The sequence below is a fragment of the Myodes glareolus genome, chromosome 26, assembly GCF_982192425.1.
Source record: "Myodes glareolus chromosome 26, mMyoGla1.1, whole genome shotgun sequence".
Classification (NCBI taxonomy): Eukaryota; Metazoa; Chordata; class Mammalia; order Rodentia; family Cricetidae; genus Myodes; species Myodes glareolus.
The window spans coordinates 4,533,045-4,544,743 of record NC_142051.1 but is presented as its reverse complement, the minus strand read 5'-3'; the positions used below and the strand labels follow the sequence as shown (position 1 = coordinate 4,544,743).

Here is an 11,699-nt window from a genome sequence, read left to right as displayed (position 1 = left end):
GGGTCCTCATTGTTGTCTAAGTCCTCTGGGAATGTGATTTGTACACTGGTTTGCTTTATGTTTAAAAACCACTTATGAGTGAGTACATGTGATAATTGTCTTTCTTTGTCTGGGTTACCTCACTCAAAATAATGATTTCTAGCTCCATTCATTTTCCTGCAAAATTCAAGCTGTTGCTATCTTTTTCTGCTGTGTCGTACTCCATTGTGTTCGTGTACCACATTTTTCTTATCCATTCTTCCGTCGAGGGGCATTTAGGTTGTTTCCAGGTTCTGGTTATGACAAACAAAGCTGCTATGAACATAGCTGAGCACATGTCCTTGTGGCACGGTTGAGCATCTTTTGGATATATAGCCAAAAGTGATATTACTGGGTCTTGAGGAAGGTTGTTTCCTAATTGTCTGAGAAATCACCACACTGATATCCAAAGGGGCTGTAACAGTTTGCACTCCCACCAGGAATTCAGGAGTGTTCCCTTTACCCCACAACCTCTCCAGCATAAGTTGTCATCAGTGTTTTTGATATTGGCCATTCTTACAGGTGTAAGATGGAATCTCAGAGTTGTTTTGATTTGCATTTCTCTGGTGACTAAGGATGTTGAACATTTCCTTAAGTGTCTTTCAGCCATTTTAGATTCCTCAGTTGAGAGTTCTCTGTTTAGGCCTGTACTCCATTTTTTTTTATTGAATTATTTGTTATTTTGATGACCCATTTCTTGGATTCTTTGTATATTTTAGAGATCAGACCTCTGTCTGATGTGGGGTTAGTGAAGATCTTTTCCTATTCTGTAGTCTGTCATTTTGTCTTGTTGGCTCTGTCCTTTGCTTTACAGAAGCTTTTCAGTTTCAGGAGGTCCCATTTATTAATTGTTTCTTTCAGTGTCTGTGCTTCTGGGGTTACATTTAGGAAGTGGTCTCCTGTGTCAATGCATTCAAGTGTACTTTCCACTTTCTCTTCTATAAGGTTCAGTGTGGTTGGCTTTATGTTGAAATCTTTGATCCATTTGGACTTGAGTTTTCTGCATGGTGATAGATATGGGTCTATTTTCATTCTTCTACATGTTGATATCCAGATATGCCAGTATCATTTTTAAGTATGCCTTCTTTATTCCATTTGATATTTTTGGCTTCTTTGTCAAAAATCAGGTGTTCAAAGGTGTGTGGATTAATATCCGGGTCTTCTATTCAGTTCCATTGGTCCTCCTGTCTGTTCCTATGCCAACAGCAGGCTGTTTTCAGTACTGTAGCTCTGTAGTAGAGTTTGAAGTCAGGGATTGTGATGCCTCCAGAAGTTCTTTTATTGTACAGGATTGTTTTGGCTATCCTGGGTTTTTTGCTTTTCCTTTCCATATGAAGTTGAGTACTGTTCTTTCAAGATCTGTGAAGAATTTTGCTGGGATTTTGATGGGCATTGCATTAAATCTGTATAGATCACTTTTTGTAAGACTGCCATTTTTACTATGTTAATTCTACCTACCAAAGAGCATGGGAGATCTTTCTACTTTCTAATGTCTTCTTCAATTTCTTTCTTCCAAGATCTAAAGTTCTTGAATGCATTGACACAGGAGACTACTTGTTTGGTTAGAGTTTCTCTGAGATATTTTATGCAATTTGTGGCCATTGTGAAGGGTGTTCATTCTCTGATTTCTTCCCCAGTTCTTTTATCATCTGTGTACAGGAGGGTTACTGATTTTTTTTTTTTAGTTAATCTTGTATCCTGCTACATTACTGAAAGTGTATATGAGTTGTAGAAGTTCCTTGGTAGAATTTTTGGGGTCACTTATGCAAACTATTATATCATCAGCAAATAGTAAGAGTTTGACTTCTTCTTTTCCAATTTGTATCCCCTTGATCACCTTTTGTTGTCTTATTGCTCTAGCTAGGATCTCAAGAACTATACTGAATAGATATGGAGAGAGTGGACAACTTTGTCTTGTTCTTGATTTCAGTGGGATTGCTGGGAGTTTCTCTCCATTTAGTTTGATGTTGGCTGTTGGCTTGCTGTATATTGCCTTTATTGTGTTTAGGTATGTTCCTTGTATCCCTGTTCTCTTCAAGACTTTATCATGAAGGGATGTTGTATTTTCCCGAACGCTTTTTCAGCATCTAATGAGATGATAATGTGGTTTTTATTTTTCAGTTTGTTTATATGGTGGATTATGTTGACAGATTTTCATATTTTGAACCATCCCTGCATCTCTGGGATGAAGCCGACTTGATCATGGTGGATGATGGTTCTGATGTGTTCTTTGATTTGATTTGCCAGTATTTTATTTTGTATTTTTGCATCAATGTTCATGAGTGAGATTGGTCTATAATTCTCTTTCTTAGTAATGTCTTTCTGTGGTTTGGGTATCAGGATAATTGTAGCCTCATAAAAAGAGTTTGGCAATGTTCCTTCTGTTTCTATTGTGTGGAACAATTTGAGGAGTATTGGTATTAGTTCTTCCTTGAAAATCTTGTAGAATTCTGAGCTGAAACCATGATGACATTTTCTATTTTTTCAGCCATTATACATCTGTTTAATTTGCTTATCTGGTCTTGATTTAATTTTGGTAAGTGATATTTATCCAGAAAGTTGTCCATTTCCTTTAAGTTTTCCAATTTTGTGGAGTACAGGTTTTCAAAATGTGACCTAATGATCTTCTGTATTTCCTTCGTGTCTGTTGTTATGCCCCCCTTTTCATTTCTGATTTTGTTTATTTGAATATTCTCTCTCTGCCTTTTGGTTAGTTTGGATAAAGGTTTATCTATTTTGTTGATTTTCTCGAAGATCCAACTCTTTGTCTCATTGAGTCTTTGTATTGTTTTCTTTGTTTCTATTATGTTGATTTCAGTTCTCAATTTAATTATTTCCTGCCATCTAGTTCTCTTAGGTGAGTTTGCTTCCTTTTGTTCTAAAGTTTTCAAGTGTTCTGTTAATTCACTAGTGTGGATTTTTCCATCTTCTTTATGCAGGCATTTAGTGCTATGAACTTTCCCCTTAACACTGCTTTCATTGTGTCCCATAAATTTGGGTATGCTGTGTGATCATTTTTATTGAATTTTAGGAAGTCTTTAATTTCTCCCTTTATTTCTTCCTTGACCCATTGATGATTCAGGTGGGTACTGTTTAATTTCCATGTGTTTGTTGGTTTTCTAGAATTAGTATTGCTATTAACTTCTAGTTTTAAACCATGGTGATCTGATAAGATACATGGGGCTATTCCAATTTTTTTTTTTTTATTTGTTGAGGTTTGTTTTGTTACCGAGTATCTGGTCAATTTTTGAGAAGGTTCCATGAGGTGCTGAGTGAAGGTATATTCTTTTATGCTTGGGTGGAATATTTTATATATGTCTGTTAAGTCCATTTGAGTCATAACATCTGTTAGTTCCCTTACTTCTCTGTTCATTTTTTGTCTGACTGGCCTGTCCAGTGGTGAGAAGGGAGTGTTGAAGTCTCCCAGTATTAGTGTGTTGGGTTTAATGTATGATTTAAGCTTTAGAAGTGTTTCATTTACATATGAGGGTGCCCTTGTATTTGGGGCATAGACATTCAGTATTGAGATTTCCTTGATGGATTTTCCCTGTGATTCATATGAAATGTCCTTCTTTGTCCCTTTTGATTGGTTTTAGTTTGAATTCTATTTTGCTAAATATTAGGATAGCTATACCCGTTTGTTTCTTAGGTCCATTTGATTGGATTATTTTTTTCCCAACCCTTTACTCTGAGACGATGTCTGTCTTTGAAGTTGAGATGTGTTTCTTGTGTGCAGAGGAAGGATGGGTTCTGTTTCCGTATCCAGTCTGTTAGTGACCAGTGGCTACTCTCTGCTGCTAATTTAGGTTTCATTGTTGGCGATGTTAATTTGTGTGTTTTCCTCTTCTTTGGGATTTGCTGCTATGAGACCAACAATTTTCTGTGTTTTTATTTTTGTAACCAAAAAATAAGTGTTAAAAATATTAAAATGAGTTGCCAATAACTATATTTGGTTTATTATTAGGAAACTTTTGCCAAAGTAGAAGTGGTTGTTTCAAACATGATCGAAAATGCATCCAAGGCCGCTGTAGTGTGCATAAGATGCCGACCACAGAGAAGAGATCTACACCTGAGCACCGTGGTCCCTGTAAATCACCAGCCATCTTCCCTGGTGAGAAGGTGACCCACATGGACCAATAGCTTTTCACTGCAGTACATGACTGAGGATATTGATTTCATGAAAGAAACTCTTGACAGAGGGAGGGACACTAACTCAGCCAAGTCATGTAGTATTTTTTAAAGCTTTGAGAAGGATTGAATAAACCAAAATTTATGCCATAGTAAAGTCATCTTTAAGAAAGGAAATAAACTCTGGAGACCTTTGCAAACATGAACTTCAATATGAAAACCCACAGTGCCTTTAGGTCTACCAGTCACTATAAAAAAAATTCATCAATCACTATAAAAAGCTGATTCCCTCTTTCCTCCAGAGCCATGGCCAAGACAGAAAGAAAAATGGTGTTTTAATTTCAGATTCATTTGTGGGAGACAACAAATATTCCTATTGGATAAATGTTTTCTAGCTTGGGGTTACACATAAGAGTTTAAATGGCTTTGTCTGCCGTAAACGTGGCAGGATTTTCTTGTCTTTAAGCACCATGCTGTTGCTAGAGTCATCTCTGTCCCCCAAGCAGACATCTCAGTTGTTTACCTCTGCTTTAATCGTTGCTCACGACAGCCGCCATTCAAATGAGAAATCCAGGAAGGAAAGCACATTTACTTCTCTGGTTGTTACCTTATTACAGAAAGATTCACTTGTATTTAAGCTGCTGCCTCGGTCCAGGCCATTGGAACCCTCTAGGTACAAAGTATTTTACTTCTTTTCAAAATACACACTATTCTACATAGAAATCCCTGGTTGGGAGATAATGGAATTCATGGTACTTTTTGGAGTGATTCGTTTGAAAATCACAGTTCATTTAAAATCAAAAGCAAATTGCAATATCGCCCTCAATAGAAAAGATGAGGTGTCGGAACCCCTGGAGTCTGGAGTGAAAACAAAATGTCCAAGTCCGAAGGGTTAACAATCCCCCCCCCCCAATAACCGAGTGGCCATTCAAGTCATAAGTCTGAAGGTTTAGCATCTCCCTCCTCATAACCGAGAGGCCTTTCAAGTCATCACAAGGTTCTAAGAATTAATTATTTTTCAAAACCCTATGAAAATAATAGGCAAAATATATATAGAAGCATGAGCTGAATTTATTTACAGACATGGATTACTAGTGGAAATCAAATCAAAACACCCAGTCCACAAGACTTTGAAGACAGAGTACATTGTACAAGCAAATATACCTTGTCCCTGTAGAGCAGGCTGGGGGAGTCTCCATTGTATATCTCAAATCTCAAAGCTCTTATACCGAAACTATGTGAGCTATGTGAAAACTTTATCAGGTACAAGACAGAGGCCACAGTTGCCAAGCACATGCTGTCAAGACCTTGGTAGGGGCTGCTGCTCTGATTCTCTTCAAATAGAGGGAGTGCATTTGACCCCAGAGCGCCTACACAAGGTTGAAATGAGTGCTCAGTTTGACATGGCTCTGCTGAACACACTACCAGAACAATTATGTATTATCAGGAGTTGAACATACTCTCCTCTAGAATTATAGAATATCATTTTCTAAACTCTGGCCACTGGCCTCAGCTTCACTGGTGTCCCAGAAAATTCTAAGTTCTCTTCTCATCGCTGAGTCATCCTCTGTGATCAGCTGACTCCCGGAGCCTGAGCAACAACATCCTAGCAGGGCCGAGGTAGGGCAGACTGACCTTCCAGCACATCCAGCTTCCCTGCTCCCCCTCCCTTTCCTCTCTAGGAGACCCGGCTATCTTACCCTCTCCACTGTGATTATACAGAAGGCGTCCTCAGCCGGCTGTTCCAGGAGAACCCAGTGTGTGTGAGAGGCTTCTCACACAGAAGCCCACAGCCTGCGTGATAGCATCATGTCTCCTGAAAGCAAGTAGGCGGTTCAGTTTCAATGCAAAACAAGACGCTTTCTTGACATCTACTCAGCCTGTCCTCTGGGGCAATGTTCTGTCAGAGGCCTATGATTTAGGTTTGCAGGGCTTTCTCTTATGTCCCCTGCATGTTTTATGTAATGGCTTAAATTCTCTTCCCTGCTGGTACCCTAAAAACAAGCTAGAGGAACTTTCCTTCTGTCTAATACAGCACTACCTTTACTGGAAACAACCCTCACTTTCTTATCCAGGAGAATCTTTCCATCTCTTTCTTGTATAAAACCCGGTGTGTTTGTCCTTGTGTAAAATGATGTCAGGCCTTGGAGTCTATAATAGATTCCTGCACTGCTTTGCTAGGGTTGTGTGTGTGTGTGTGTGTGTGTGTGTGCGCGCGCGCGTGTGTGTGCATGTGTGCGTGTGTGCACGTGTGTGTGCGAGCATGAATGTGCATGTACATGCTTTGAAATCATGTTCTAAATCTTTAAGGTAAGAATTTTAATGAGAAACAACTGTCAAAGGGGCTCATTTTTAGAATTTGTGTCACAACTTTATTGTGAAAAATGACCGCTTGTTAGAGTCGGCTCCAACTGGAGTTGGCCAAAGAAGGGCTGCTTTGAGTACCTGAACAGAACAGGGAAAATACAAATATGGAGGACCTTTAAAGAGAAAGGACATGCTCTCTCGTGAAGAAGCTGGAGAACTTCCTGCCTTCCACTAGCCCACCGTTTTCCCAGCTCTGCAGTACTCCTGTGTGTTTGCCAAGGTGGCAGCAACCTATGACTTAGCTGGGAGACATGTCAGCTACCAGAAGCCCCCAACTCTCAGGATGAAAGAGGGACTGATGCTCAGAGACCACCCTGGGTTCTATTTGTTGTGGGTGGCAGTGGGTGGGAGATGCTCGCCTGTGCTGACATCAATTTGCCCAGACAGATACAGCTCACATTGGAATGTCTTGTTAAGACGTCCATTAACTCTCCCGTGTCAGAACTAGCGCTTTATAAAGTAAACCTCTACAGTCCCAACAAGGTAAGCGTAGCCCTCTCTATCCGGTCCTATGTGGTCTCTCATTTTTTGGGTTCTTTTGGGCCTGGATCCATCTCACCAGAAACCCTTTGTTTATTCTCAGCAGCAGAAACCCATAATTCCTTTCCATTTTGCCAAGATTCTTCCTCTGTTCACAAATCCCCCTTCACTCCTGGTTACCCCATTGTCCCTCAGTCTCCAGAGAGTCACTGCACACCCAGGAGCCAGACAGATCAGCCTGGTCCCCAAGGTGTGAATTTGGTCTGACTCCAGTTAGCCACTGGGAGTTTAAGTCATGACCCCTTCCTGAAGGGAAATGCTCTCCCTTTTTCTACTAAATTCATGCTTCTTGCCAGTCCTCAGTCTGAACCTGAAAGAAAATGAAAAGTTATTCATGGCACCCAATATTTCTGAAGTAGGAGGGAGACTGACTTTTTCTTACCAGACACACCCTCTCTTCAGTCCCTGAACCTTGCATTTTATTTGTTATGAAGTTTTCATTCATTCTGTCACAACCTGGAACGGTCCCCATCAGAGGAAGCACTGCACTCAGCCACAGAGGGCATGCGCTGCCCCCCCCCACACTGGCAGAGGGCATGAGCTGCCCCCCACACATACACACACTGGCAGAGGGCATGTGCTGCCCCTGCAGTCCACCTCCAGGTCTGCAGAACTCAGCAGCTTCTGTAACAGGAAACCCTGAGTTTGGCAGTGGGATTGACAGACCTGTTTAAGGTTGCAGACAAATAAGGAAGGAGGAAAGGAGGAAGGATAGGAAGAAGAGAGGGAGGGAAGGAGAGAGGGAGGGAGGGAGGGAGGGAGGGAGGGAGGGAGGGAGGGAGGGAAAGAGAATTGGTTATGGCTGCTGTGGTATAATCTTTGTACACTATAAATATGTGTTGCTCTCATTGTTACTAAAAAGCTGATTAACCTAGGCAGGATTTTCAGGGCAGAGAGAATGCTGGGAAGAAGGGAGGAGTCGGAGGAGTCATAAGACAAACGTAGAAGAAGGAACTGGGAAGTTCATAGATGAGGTAAACAAGCCTCAGAGCAGCACATAGATAGATAGAAATGGGTCAATTTAGTTGTAAGAGCTGGCTGAAGACAAGCCTAAGCTATTGGCCGTTAGTATTAAGTTTCTGAATGGTTATTCGGGAGTGGCTATGAGACACAGAGAAACTCCACCTCCAGATGACTGTAGTCCTTAACACTAGGATGAGTTGCTAAGAAAGTATCCTGTGACTATCTCGGTGCTGGCTCTTCTGGCATTTCCAAGGCTGTGAAGTCACCCCCAAGACGCTCCTCATGGCCATGATGTTCAGAGACTGAGCAGTGTGTCTACCTAGGGAGAATCCAGATTAGATCTCAGCACTCTGCTCTCCCCTGCTTCCTGTTCCCTCCCCCTCTTCCTTCTCTTCTCATTCTCTAGTGAACCGAGAAAGGTCAGTCATCTGAAAGCTTCCAAATGTAATTTTAAAAATTGTTTCTTGAAGTTCTGGAGCGTCCACTCTCAAGCACAGATATTCTCACGTCGCCATGAGACCGACTATTACTCGGTGTTACACTAGAGATTCCAGCGTTCTGTTGTTGAACCAGTCATTGCCAAGCTTCCTAATGCTGCAACCCTTAATTTAGTTCCTCATCATAGTGTAAATACTTCTGTTTTCTGATGGTTTTGGGAGAGGCCATGGAAAAGTTGTTCCATGCCCAAAGGGGTCGTGGCCCACATGTTGAGAACCGCTGCTTTATACAGCTACATGTCTTGTTTGGTTCTCTTGCCTTGTTGACTAGGAAGTCTAGGGTCAGAGTGATTTTGTGAATAGAATTGCTTGTCATTGTAGATGAGAGTGCATCGAAAAGAAGCTGGACAGACAAGAGTCAGTGGGCCAGAGAAGAGCATCCCTTCTCCCTCCCCTGTGCTAACTTTCACACTGGCTGCGTGGCATGGCTGCTGTGTTCTGCTGAGAACAAGACCTGAGCGTATGCCTGACTGCAAGTACGAGAGGAAAGAAAGCTTTCCAAGGGAAGTGTTAACGGCAGTATTATCACTAATGTGGTCACATCAACTGTCCATCACATTTATGCTACACATCCCTTAATTCGGGTACCTCTCTTAACTTCCCTGCATATATTCAATAAGTTAGCCATGCCACCTAAAATGCAAACAAAATATCACAATAGATTTCGAAACCGTACGTTCAAAAGTAATATCAGGAACAAAGTCAAGGCATGTTTTTTTTCACTAATAAACGAGAAAAGGCAAACTGTCAGACCGAAGTTTCCAGCCTTCTTCCACCAGCCAGCCTCTGTGCGGCAGATCTCACTTCTCATGAGGGTTGCTGTGGGCTTTCTCGTGCCCTTTGAACAACTTGATGCTGACGATCTGCTGAGAAAGAAACAAGATTTCGTGTTCCCACTTCACACTTGACAGGTCTTACCCTCATGGCTGAAGTGGTGCTGTGGCTGCAAATGCTAAGCCATTGAAGATCTAGCCTCCACCTTGTTCTCTGGGGGACACTGGCTGTTGCACCTCAGAGAACAAGCTGAGAAGAAACCAGAAAGCCACATGCAGAGACCCAACCCCATGTAGGTTCCAACCAAAAGACCAGGCCATGGTCTCTCCTATCAACCACTGCAATCCCCACCTTTAAGTGGGTGCGGAACCCAAAAATCATTCCCAGAATTTGATATGAGCTATCACTGCTAAATTCTACCCAAACTGCCCAGTTGTGAAAAAGAAGGAAAAGATTGCATCTAATCACCATGTTCCAAATGTTTTCTTATGTATCACTCTGTGACATTAACCTTGACATCTCATCTCCTTCCCTGGGAATTTATTGATGACTCTTCAATATCATCATAGAAATATCCACGTATCATAAACCACCCAGACCAGGAAAAAGTGGAAGTTCCTCATAAAATGAGGGCCAGGAACTGAGACGAAAATAACTTTAAGGACAATGAAGCCACCATTAGAAATGTAGGCATGAGCCAGGTGGTGGTGGCGCACACCTTTAATCAGCACTCAGGAGGCAGAGGCAGGAGGATCTCTGTGAGGTCAAGACCAGCCTGGTCTACAAAGCAAGTTCCAGGACAGCCAAGACTTCTGTATAAGGAAACCCTTTCTTGAAAACAAATAAAAAACAAAAAACGAAACAAGAAAGGCAGGCACCAGCAGCTACATCACACTGTCTACTTACTGCATTTGAACTGGGAAGAACTGGGAAATACTTTCTAAATAGAGGCAGCTGTATTCAAGAGATCAGAAAGAGAGGCAGATGAAGGAAGGATTGGGCAGACAGAAGAAAGTGGTACAGCTGAAGTCTCAGATCCAGGATAAGGCTGGTCTTTGTACCACTGATCATACGCGGGCTAATTAGATTTGGTCTAATCTACAGCTCCCATCAAGTCCCTCAGTCCCATCCACAAGGAAAAAGTATCCTCTCATTCTGCTTAGATAGTTCTCATGTCACGTCTCCCAAGAGCTACTAGAAACTTCTTTCTCAGGTTGAGCTAGAGAAAGCTCCCTGTTTCCTTGTGGTTCTCTTAAAAAGTAGGTTCTCTTACGAGTTTGCTTCTAAGCTCTACACGAGACATCAGGTGCATATGTCCATGCAAATTCATGAACGTTTCCAGAGTCCCCAGTCCTTCTTTCTTCAGTCACCCTTCCCCCATTGGAACTCATCATGATTTCTCTGGTTGAAAGCCGAGACAACTGTCAGAGGACATATCAGGGACAAATGGATAAAAACGGAATTTTATTTTCAGGACTAGGGGTATAGCTAAGTGGCAAACAACACACCTAGTATGTACAAAGGCCTAAGTGCAACCCCCAGGACCCTAAGGCTAGAGTCACACTCCTAATGACAAGGTGCCCATGTCCTGAAGGGAAAATGACCATGAGAAAGGGAATTCACAATTGCACATGAATCTGGTGCACACAGATTCTCAGTAAATGGAGTGGTTAGAGGTGTGGCTGACACTACATAATTGCATTTTTCTCTTAAAAATTGGGCTACTTGCTCAGGGCCTACATAATTCAATTTGTTTCCATTAAAGACATACACGGCACCATGCTAAACCTGCCTTCTGAAGCAGAATGAAGAACGCTTAAGTTCCCAAAGAACTCTCTGGGAAAGTCTTTGAAGGCATTATTAGAATTCTTGAGGCAGTTGCACGTATTATCATTTCTTCAAGTTTCCCACAAACGTGGCTGGGCTGTGAGCCTCTGTTCATGCATATATCTCCCGAGAACAGATCTGCACACATGTCCTTAAGTGCGAATCTCAGGGCTGATCATGCAGAGGCAGGTGATGAAAAACTCATACGCTGAACCCTCGCGTCTACTGCGTCAGCCAAGACTCGTGTTTGGCAACCTGTTCCCGTTGTTGAATTATTGTTCCCAGCAACTGGAGCACGTTTTAAAGTTGCAAATATTTAAACACTCAGAAAGTAGAATGGGAGATGTCCACACATTCATCACCAAGACTAATATGTTAGCAGCTTGTATTTCTTAAATAGAGATGACTACATCTTCGTTCCCTTCTCCTTTTCTCTGTTCTTAAAGATAAGAGTCTTGCTGTGTAGTATCAAACTACCAATCCTCCTGCCTCAACCTCCCAAGTGGTACATTACAGACATGTACTACCATATCCAGCTGTAAATCTTCTACAATGTATGCGTTTCTTTGCCCAGATCTATCACAC

General features: G+C 41.8%; 1 long non-coding RNA gene across 3 annotated transcripts in view; it reads right to left on the bottom strand.

Annotated features, from left to right (window-relative positions):
- Window positions 1-9,210: 9,210 nt before the first annotated feature.
- Window positions 9,211-11,699, bottom strand: part of LOC146889837 (uncharacterized) — a 67,615-nt gene continuing 65,126 nt past the window's right edge. For 2 of the 3 annotated variants that reach the window (XR_014999744.2, XR_014999741.2), the window contains one exon: window positions 9,211-9,379. This is a non-coding gene — a long non-coding RNA (uncharacterized LOC146889837). The remainder of the gene's footprint in view (window positions 9,380-11,699) is intronic. The other variant, XR_014999743.2, reaches the window with a different exon arrangement.